The sequence below is a fragment of the Carya illinoinensis genome, chromosome 3, assembly GCF_018687715.1.
Source record: "Carya illinoinensis cultivar Pawnee chromosome 3, C.illinoinensisPawnee_v1, whole genome shotgun sequence".
NCBI classification, from domain to species: Eukaryota; Viridiplantae; Streptophyta; class Magnoliopsida; order Fagales; family Juglandaceae; genus Carya; species Carya illinoinensis.
In genome coordinates, this window is record NC_056754.1 from 29273602 (window position 1) to 29285190 (window position 11589).

General features: G+C 35.4%; 1 pseudogene; it reads left to right on the top strand.

Moving 5' to 3' along the window:
• Nucleotides 1-4050: 4050 nt before the first annotated feature.
• On the top strand, nucleotides 4051-11128 carry LOC122304060 (annotated as a pseudogene).
• Nucleotides 11129-11589: the final 461 nt, after the last annotated feature.

The following is an 11589-nucleotide window of genomic DNA, read 5'->3' on the forward strand; positions in this document are numbered from 1 at the left end:
TGGAGAATGCATTAGTAGTAGATAAATTTTATAAAATAAACAACGTCATTAATTCTTGGCATTGTGTTTCTTCATGATTTCCCTTTGATGTTGTTGGAAATATGCTCGTTATAGTCTAGACAAGGTGGTCACATCGATTAGCATAATTTGCTCCTCTCTCTTCAACTGCTCACTCTCCTCTCTCTCCTCTGCCCTCCAGGAAAATTCCAATCTCTCGAACTCCAACCTCAGTCTCCCATCCTCTTGCCATATTTTATGTCCATCCCTTTCTTGATCATATTGCATCTTCTCGGCTTTGAGACGGAGAAGTTCGTAACTCCTAGAGAAGAGTATACTTCATCTTACTTAGTTGAACAATATCCTTTGTTCGCCTGCCTTCAGCCTTATGTTTGACTTTCTCAGCTTTACTTCCATTCGCTGCTTCAATTCAACGACATCATTGTCCAGGACATTCTTTGTCTTGATATCATTTATTGAAACTACAAATGCAACTAAGGTACGAGTTAAGGTCGAGGATATCGTTGAAGTTCACTTTGGACCTTCTTTTGTGCAATATTGAATCCATTTGGGTTGGTATTTTAACATGTGTAAACAATGTTCGAACTAAAAGAAAGTATTCTCTAATGATTGGTACATGATATTCGCATTATCAAACTTGCAATTAAAGAGAGAAATATAAAATAATTACCAAACATTACAATACTAGAATCTTAAAATAAATAATAGGTACAAAAAGTTATTAGTAGTGGATGGTTATATCTTGTCTTGCTCAATCATACCACTTTGATTCAATCCTTCAACTTGGGCCAGTTTTGCACAAAATTTGTTAATCACCTTTTGAATGGTTGGCCACCGATGTGGGTACCAAAATGACCACAAGGGGTACCAAAATAACTCAACCAACAAAACCCAATATAGAAGCAAGCCAAAATCAAACACAACACAGCCAATTGCAAGAAAGGATGTAGGTTTGAAGAAGATGAAATGATTTTTAGCATATATATATATATATATATATCTCACATCAAAACTAGTGAAATAAGAAACCGATCCGACGACAAAAACTCAATATCACGGGCCATTCACAATTGAACAACAAACTCATAAGAAATGAATACAAAGTTTCACAAAATAAACAACATGCATGTAGATATCTCACAACCAAGTTTCACAAAATTGAACAACATGTATAATTTTGTGATATTTCAAAGAAGTAAATAATCCAATGAAAGCAAAGAACTTCACAGCTGGGGCCTTATAAAAATACTGAAGATTTTAGGTTGAAACAACATGGAAGCATCACAACATAAGAATGAAAATAGGAAGTTTTCGAGTTTAAACACAACATCATAGCAAAGAGATGAAACTAATCCAACCAATAGAACTAATAATAGAACAACCAAAATGTCAAAGTAATCCTACTAATAGAACTAAATGCTTGAATAGAAAAAATGGGGAATCAACCCAACCAAACCTAAATCATAGCAGAATGGTAAAAAAGACAAAAAAACAATTAAATTACATAATAGTGGAAATAAATTTTTGGAGGAGGCTCAGAATGGGTTTTTTTTTTCTTTTTTTTTTTTTCAAGCATAGGTAAGCACATTACACAAGCTTAAATGGCTAGAAAACAGTTGCCTTTGTGAAAGATTAAAAAAAAATGATCATCTGGGTTACCCTACCATATTGAGCTCGTCTCATTCACAAAAGTTGTGATTTTACACATTTATCATATTCAATTTAACCATCATCACAGCCTAGTTACACATACAACCCCAGTGACTACCTCTACTAAGCCAAGAATTAAAACTGCAAAGAACAAATCAATGAGAGTGAAAGAAAAAAAGAAGTAAATAAGGAATCAACAACAAGAATCAGGAAGACAACAACTAGTGAAGCCAACCAACATAGCAATAGGAGAGCAAAACGAAGTGTCAGCTTACCCAAACAGAAAACAAAGAAGCATATATAAATAAAATTTTATCTCATATTGTTTCCTTATTCGATTGTTAATTTTGAATTTAGAAAAAGTTACCAAAGCCTACAATTCACAAAAGTTACGATTTTTAACTTTGTAAATAGAAAAAGTTACAAAAATAGAAAAAAATGGCAAGCTCACTTGAATATATTATAGAACATTTATCCAAATAGAAGACACTTTTATGTGAAATTCCAAGCACATTAACATGTGAAAATCTTGATAGAATCATACAAGTAGAGTAGATTGAATAAACCCAAGAAGGTATACAAAACATGAATTTCACACGCAATTCCTCAAAAATGGTAGGCTCATTGATTATCAATATCTTAAATTGCACATAGAGTGAAATGGCAACCTAGATTGAATAAATCACACAGCAATTACACAAAATAGAAATTAAAAAAGCAGTACAATGTCAATGGCAAGGTAACTAATAGTGAAATAAAGCATATTAGAGTTGCATGTAAAATTCTTCATATGAATCAAATGGTAAGCTAGATTCAATAAATTACATAAATTTCACAAAACAGAAAAGAAAGGAAGCAATGAATCTGTATGGATTGGTCACTAACAGTGAAACAAAGCATCTGCTATGTCAAGTTCTAGGCACGCTGAAATGACAAAGCCAAATTGAATAGTAGAACATAGAAATTTCACAAAATAGAAATCAAATAAATAGTAAAGGTTGTTGGAATGCTCACTGACAGTGAAACAAAACAACATGTCAAATTTGTAGCACACTAAAATAGCAAAATTATATTGAATAGTAGAACACATTAATTTCACAAAAATCAAATGAAATAAGTAGTATTTCGTGATGCGTTGGTCATTGCTTTTACAATTATTTTTTTCCGAAACTTGTAAAAAAATCGACATTACAGAAACTCTAGAGAAGCATACACAAAAGCCATTTTGGTCTAGTGGGCTGGGATTTTCGACATCTATCTCAACATTCAACAATAGACTTACAAGTCAATAACGGAGGATGCCGCTCCGGTCTGTCCAGCTGCCGATCGTCAACACGCACCCCTCCGAGGTGTTGGCCAAGTGCCGATCTACAAGCCCACCAATCGTGGTGCCTATCGGAGAGGGGCGTTGCCAGCACGAGCGGGTCGAAGTCTCGGCTCTCTGCGTCGTGTGGCTGTCACACGCCTCCAAGGGACCACCTGCAGATGAGTTTCTCGGCTTCTTCGGATCCTCAGTCTCCGGTTCTTCAGTTTCCGAACGGCGGTGTTCCTCCTAGAGTTAGTTTTTGAGTCGTGCTCGGCCTCTGTTTGCCAATTGTTTGTGCTCTGTTTTTTTCCTTCCTTTTGTTCGGCGTCCGGTTTTCTCTTTGCATGATCTCTGCCATTGTTGGTTGGTGTCGCCGGTATGGGTGTTTCTGTTTTCTCTTTTTTGGTGTTGGTTTTTGTGTCTGTGCTTTGCACGACCTTTGCCGCCGTGGTTCTTGTTTGTTTTTGGTTGTTCTGTTTGTTTCTTGTGAAGTCCACGGTGTGGTTATGAGTTTTTGTGGGGGCTCAATCTGAGGCAAAGAGCTGAGAGTGGCGGGCGATGTTATGGCCGGTGATCGTACGGCTGGCCTCCGCTGAGGAGGTTGCTGTGGTCCATACGCAAGCTGGGTGCTCGTCTCGTGGGGGCTCGTGATGCCGATTGTCTGTGGAGGATGTGCCGCTAGAGCTCATGCCGTGCTCATGGTTGTTTTGTTTTTGTTAGTTTTGTTTCATTGGTTTGTCGGTTTCTAGGTTTAGTGTAGTTATATGCTATTGGACTGTTTGTTCGTAGCAGTTGTATCCCGCTTTCTGCCTCCTTGGAGGTTGGAGGGGTCCTCGTCTCTGGTCTTACAGAGCTTGTTAGAAGTTAAGACAATGTCCGTTACCTTGTGTGCGGGAAAGCTCCTAAGCAGTTGTGTTAGTTGGCTTACTTGTTAAGTCACAGTTGTAACTTCGTTTATGGATGAATGCAATGAAACATATTTCTCAAAAAAAAAAAAAACAATAGACTTACAAAAATTCAAAATGGTAAGAGCACAATTCGAAATCGAGCACAAAATTTCTCTCAAAGCTGATGGAATGAGAGACAGGAGGACTATGTGGGTGAGATTATGAGAGATGAAATTGTTACCGTGAGGTCTTTGTGTGAGGTTGTGAGATGGGGATTTTACCTATCGTGAAAAATGTTGGAGGGGTTACTGTCGATGGATGAGAGAGAGAGAGAGAGAGAGATCCAATAACAACTAGGGTGCAAGGACATCGAAGACGCGAAAGGGAGAAAAAGAGAAATGGACATGGGAAAATAATCAAAAATGGGAAATTGCAATTTCATCATTTTGCCACCCCGATTCCTCAAAAATTGCAATTTTCACCCATTGCGCTACTCCTGTAGGCTGTAGTCTTGGTTTGCACGCATTGTCGCGAACCCGCTTTGTCTAAACGCAAGAGAAGAATCACAGCTTTCCAAACCCAGATACCTCCCCTAACGGTCGACTTTTGAGCTATATCTTCCTTTACGAGCCCATGACTCTCACACGCATTTTGTCCAATTACAGGGCCGAAAAGGCTTTAATGAATCAAGTTCCTCATTGCCTTTCACAAAGAAGCTGCGCAGAGAAATGATCCTGCCAGTCGTAAAGTTGGGAATCCTCGCTCTCAAAACCATCTGTAAACCCATTGCCAATCGACTTAAGAAGGAGGCCAGCTTGCACACCAAGTTCAGGCAGTTCATTATTAACATTGCCCAGGTTCTCTCTCTCTCTCTCTCTCTCTCTCTCTCTCTCTCTCTCTCTCTCTCTCTCTCTCTCTCTCTACATTTATTTTCTTCCTCTGTTTTTTTAATTAATCCACTCGTGGTTCTGATTTTGCCTTCGGTTTTCATATATGGGTTCTTTTCATTCCTGTTATCTTTGCTTGATTTCTTGTTTTAGTTCCGTTTGGAGATTCGGTTTTGTGTTTTGTACCTGTACTGTAGAAATATCTGTGTGGTCGCTAGTTTGTATATGGGTTGTTGATATCATGCATTTTTCAATTATGGCTTTGAACCTAGATTTGGTGCGTGCTGATATTTCTTATCTTTGAGCGATTCAAGTTTATTTGATGACTATTTGATCAGATGCCGATCTGTTCGCAATTGGTATGTAAATAGAGTAAAGTTTTTCATTTTTTTTCCTCTTTCTTTCTTTGTTGTTGATGAGAATTGGGTAACATGGATAACCATTAATGCTATTTTAAAAAAAAAAATCGTTTTGGGGTGGGGGGTAGGTTTGTAGGAATTTTTAGCTTTCTCAAGTGTGTTCAAATTATTTTACTGTCAGGACTATCAGTTTCAATTTTGGTTTTTCTGCTAGAGGGAGATTTATTCTTATTTTCATCGTGGAAATTTATTATAGAATTGTGATGGAAATTTTGCTCTATTTGGTGGTTTGACCTAATAATAATGTATATTTCATTTGTGATAAATTGGGTGCGACTGCTGCAGCTTCTGGCTGTGAAATTTTACAAAAATATGTGTGCCTAGTGAGTCTTGTTGGCTTGAGAAAATGAGTTTAATTAGCAAATAATTACTTAGTTCTATCTTCCTGTTATATCCACACTCTATATTCTTGTTTTCCCATGCTGGGATACCTATACATGCCTTTTTGCTGAACTTGTCCAAGTTGAGTTGACTGTAGACAATCATTGCTGACAGAGGCAGCTTGTCACTAAATGATCGATTTAGATCAAATTTTATGTAATCTCAATGAATATCATCTCATCAAAGCTCATGCTTACAATTACTCGTTAGAAACTTGTTTTCTCTTTCAACTTCACACATGAAATGAGTGAAGATACTTTATGATTATAAGCAGATTATTAGGAATTTTGAGGTCATGTAAGCCATTTGAAATAGATAGTGTAAATCATGGCCCAAACATACTAATGTTTGAGTTGTGATATCCATTTTTTGGCCTTCACTATCTTGCTGGAAATTCCTTGAAGTTCAGTGTGTTTCTCCTATTGAATCTTTACATATGGGGATTTAGAGAATGCTGGGTGTTTTGGTCCTTGGATTTACATAGATTGGATATTTTTTTATTCCATTCATTTGAACACTTTTATGCTAATTATGTACTCATGCGTTTACCATTTTGATGGAATCAAATAAAAACAAGGCATTTCTTTTAGTCTAAGTATCACCACAACAAAAGGAACAATGTGGATTTAAATGACACACTATAAGGGAATCATTTGATAGGAAAGATAGATAAAAATACCACTTTGCAACCTTGTTAATTTTTTATGTTTATAATTTTTGTCAAAATTTTATGTTTGGTAATTTGGAATTTAGATGTGATGATTTACGGTATATGTTCATTATGATTCTGAATTAGGCAAATCATCGATTCACAACAAAAACACAAAGACGTATTTATGGTCACACAATTGATGCTGAAATACACCCACTTAATGAGGAGAATGCTGTTCAAGCTGCTGCAGATATTGTCAAGGAGCTCTTTGTCTTCACGGTAACTGATTTCAGCTACTTTGGATTTAGAGATGAGATGAAATGATTTTCAATGAAAGATGAAAGTTGAATAAAATATTGTTAGAATATTATTTTTTAATATTATTATTGTTTTGAGATTTGAAAAAGTTGAATTGTTTATTATATTTTGTGTAGAAATTTTAGAAAGTTGTAATGATGAGATGAGATGAAATGCTTTCTAAATCCAAACGTGGCCTAAGTGTATCTGATTTTTGCATGCAATTAGAGATGAAACTTCAATTTTTATACACAGAAGGGTGTTAGTTTAGCGATAAAGCTGACTCTCATGAGGTTTCATGGATGTAAGCTCATATCAATTCGAGTCTCCTTGAGTGACGATGAGCTATTGTAATGACCCAAGAAAAGCCCAAGTCACATCTAGACCATACTCTAGAAGGACTAGTCAATGGTACAAGAAGAGTCCCTTGGAATTGTTATAAAGAGCAAAAACTTCTACCACTCAAGCAATGTGGGATCCCATTCACCATGTATAACCTAGTATTATGTATTACAATCTCTCTCCCTTAAATTCCCAACGTCCTCATTCCAACCATTCGATCATAGGTGGCAGGCTCAATTCCCACACTTCTAGTTTAGAAGAGCTCTGATACCATTTGTAACGACCTAAGGAAGGCCCAAGCCGTATTTGGATGGTACTCCCAAAAAGACTAGTCAATTGTGTAATTGGAATCCCTTGGAATCATTATAAAGAGCAAGAATTTCTCCCTTCCTAATGACTTCTAAGTGAGTATGGTGTATCACAACTACAAATTTGTTATTGTCTCCCCCATCAACTTCTTATCACTGTGACTTCAGTGGGGTGGATACGGCTTGACCACACTTGATAAAGAATTCCCTGTCAGGCTAGTCTAATCTCCTACCAAGTATTATAGTAGATACGATGCCACTGTAATCACTTTTGATATAGTACTAACCTTGGTCAGCTGCTACTACCATGTTTATTCATTAAAAAAAAAAAAGAAAAAAAGGAAAAAAAGAAAGAAAGGCTTAATACTTCCATAGAATATCAATTTGTACATCTACCATGTAATGAGTTTGATTAAAGCTACTTATAAATTAAAAAAAATGAGTTTGGTTAAAGTTATCAAGAGTTAAAACATCCTGATATTTAACTAAGAAATATATTAGAATATTAGAAGTCCTAAAAGAATCAATTTCAATTCACTACAATAGATAAGTAGTTAGAAATAGACCTTATAAATCATGAGGGGGAAACCCTAAACTACCATAACATTCAGCATGAATAAGCAAGTTGATAGATATCATTAACATTTAGTTTCTTTTTTCAAAAAAATTAAACAGTCAGGTTGAGTTTACGAATATATGTTTTAAAGAATTTTTTACCTATGTTTTACAATTATGGAAAAAATAGTATTTTTTGTTGTAATTTTTTTTTATTCTTCCTCATTTTTTTTTATTTTTTTTATTTTTTATTTTTTATTTTTTATTTTTATTTTTTTAAAATTTTTTTTACTCTGTTTACTCTATTTCCCTTTCACTTCCCCTTTCCCTGTTATTTCTAGCAGCATCCACATTCTAAGCTTGTGTTTGGATATTGAGCTTAACTGAATTCTTTATAAATAGTAGTGAGTTGAAATGGTAGAATGAGTTATGTGAGGGGCTCATCTAAGATGTGTTTAGATGTTAAGATGAGTTTAGTACTATTTATGGAAAGTTGAAAAAGGATGTGAATCCCAAGTATAAAGAGATGTTGAGTTGAAAAAAATTATGGGTCTCACATGTAAGGAGATTTTTAATTGGAGTTTTGCTATATACAATCATAGTCGCATACTAATCTCTGTACCAATACTGATTCATTCATACTTAAAATTTAAATTAACATTGTTTTCAATAAAATCTACTTTTTGACCAATCACGCAACTATATTTTTCCTTTTAATTGAGATAAGTTTAGTAATTTGAGAGTTGTGTTTGGATGTTAAATTTAGCTTAAAATTAGACTGAATTTAGTTGATCTCAGTGCATTCCAACAGTGAAACTAGCCCTAAGTAGAATTAGAACCTCAGGGTTTTTATTTTGTTTTGTTTCGTCGCCAAGGGAAAGGGACTACCATTTTAAATCCCATTGATTTGTTTTGTTCTTTTTCTACTTGATCTACCCATGAATTCTAGGCCCGGTTTGTATCTCATCTTAACTGTACGGCTGGTTTGTTCTCTCCATCCAAACTGCGAAATAACAAGTGTATCTTATCTCAATCGTGTTCACCAAAGGCAATTAGTCTGATAATATACAGTAAAAAGTTGCCGAACAGTGCAAAATCAGTGTCTTCTTCATTGACCCGCAGTCCTCCTTCAAATACAGGAATTTTTTGGAGCGAACGTGCTGCATAGAATGTGCATACACCACTTGCTGTCCTATCCAATACCATTTTAATTTTTTTCTTTTACCTGCCCATGCATGCCACTTGCCATTTCCTACCATTTTAACTTTTTTTTCCTTCCCCATGCACGCCGCTTGTCGTTTCTCAAAATCAGTTTATTTTTTTTATCAAATCTATTGGTGGGACCCACATTTTTATCAAATCTCAAAAAATAAAAACTGTCTCATCTCATCTCATCTCATCATTCAAACACATGTTTTTTAACAAATCATCTCATATCATTTTAACTCAAAAATCTCACTACTATTAAAAATATCTTATCTTATCTCATCTGAACTGTGTAACTGAATGAGGCCCTATAATTTCAGGGTGCCCTTTTTTTAAATTTTCTGAAAGGGATCTTAATTAACCACACCACAACTTGTATTTTTAGAGAAAGGGGCAGGGGGGGCAATTGTTTATAAGTTTTCATATATCTTAAACACTTGATATAGAGACTGGGGCAAGTGGGTGCCCATTGAAGGGAGGCTCCCTTGTCTGCTAAATTATGGCAAGTGCTCTAGCTCACAGTCTCTTTGTCATTTGTTTTGCCTAATGCCTGCAGCAGGCTCCCCCCATCTTGGATGTTAATCTATGTTTTGCAGATTTCCTAGTGTCAGTCATTGCTAGGAAATGCCCAAGTGCAGATGACAATATGACAAAAGATAATGTTGTACTTGCTTGGCATATAAGATAATATATATGTCCAGTTCAACTCGAGGAAGCCAAATCGACAATTATGAATAAAAATAGTTATGATTCAGCCAAATGTTATGTTGTCGTTTTTTGCTTCTAGTCAGGGAAAAGGGTATTGAGAGACATACTGATTGTCAATTTGGCGAGTACATTATTAACCTGAAACAAATTAATTTTGTATGTACGCACGGTTTTGGGAGAATGGCTTCTTGCTACACTTTTGATCTCATTCTTACTTCATTCATGATGCTTTGAGGCAATGTATGTACTCGATATACTTTCATACTCTCCATTTGATCTGTAGGTTGTTGGTGCTGCTGTTTTTTTTTTGAGGTGCAAAGAAGTTCTAGATCTGAGGCAAGAAAGGAGGAATTGTGCAGGCAGGAATTGCAGGTACTTATTTGTTTTTTCCTCTGATATAGGATACACATAATGGACCTTGAGTCCTTTTTCTTTTTATTATTCTTCAAGTATTATTCAAAAAAAAAAAATTATTCTTCTAGTATCCTTCAGATGAAGCTCTTAATCTTCCTTCTTTCAAAGCTGATTCAGTTATTTCCTTGGTAATTGACTAATATGTCTATGGAGAACGCTTGCGGTTGTTTTGAGAGAGGATAATCTTATGCAGGCAGTGTATCATTTGTTCCCCGTGTACCCAGTTGGTGTAAAGTATTGGATAGCCTCTAGTTCTATTAAAACAGTCATAAACTTGCACGATGCACAAGAATAGTTCAATATATTAATAAATTTGATTGATTATATGATAAACAAGATCTTTAAAAGAGTATTGATGGTGACACAATGATTTCTAAAATTTGGTTGAGTGTCCCGATCTTCCCTCCCAGGATTAGTCAGGACACTATTCCTGGACACCCAGTGCCAATAAAAATAAAAATAAAAATAAAAATAAAAATCTCTCTCATTTTTATTTTTTATGTTAGTGATGAAAAGTCTCACAAGCTTTGCTTGAGTGGTGAAGAGGATCAAGAGTTTTTTATATAGTATGTCAAAGTAGCTCTACCATCAAGAATAATTTATACTCTTTAACTTCTTTGGAACTTCAGTAAGTTCTTGCATCTGTCGGTTAAGAAAATAAGAAGGCGTGATTCAAATGCTTCCTATCTGATGGGGTTTTCACAATGTTTGTAAGAGGTCAATAATTTATCTATTTTTCTGTGAAGATATTAAAAGTTGGTGATGTTTTATTTGAATGTTTAAGGCAATGAAGCAAAGAGATGAAGATTTGGCTAAAGAGGTTGAGCTTCTTAGACATAAGATTGAAGAACTGGAACAACTTGCCAAGGGACGAGGACTTACCGGTATTTTTCACTTCAGGCACGCTCACACAAATGAAGATGGAAAGCTGAAAAACACGTGAACGCTGGAAAATCAAGAGGGGTACAGGGTTAAGTATACTAGTAAGCGTCAATTTACGTAAGTTTAACTGTACAGTTTGATCTTGGCGCCAAAACTATTTATATCGGCTGATTGAAAGGATATCATACCAAGCTATTGAAAGTAGCTTTTCTTTTTCTTGAGTTCTACAAAATCTCTTCTTTCTCACAAAACTCGTGACAACGGGAGAGCCCCTTTTAAAATCCAAAGAAACATTTTCGTGTTATGTCAAGGAATCTTTTAAAATTCAAAGAAAAACCTACCGTTCCTGCAGATGAGTTTGTTAACATTCGTAATTTTCAAATATTGTGAAGCATTCTTGAGAAACGTCACAAGAGTGAGCGTGCTTATAAAATGAGGGTAAGATTCATATTACCACGTTCATCTTTCAATCTATCTATTGACCCTCCCCTTTTTTTTTCTCCACAACAAAGCAAACGGTCCCATAAGGAATTCATAAACCCTTGTAACAATCACATCCTGTATGGTCATCGAATGAGCTGCTACATTTTATTGAATTGTCCCTTTATATCTAAACAATATAAAATCTAATATTTAATTAAAGGAACTTCCTCAATTTATTCTAGGGGTGAAAATTT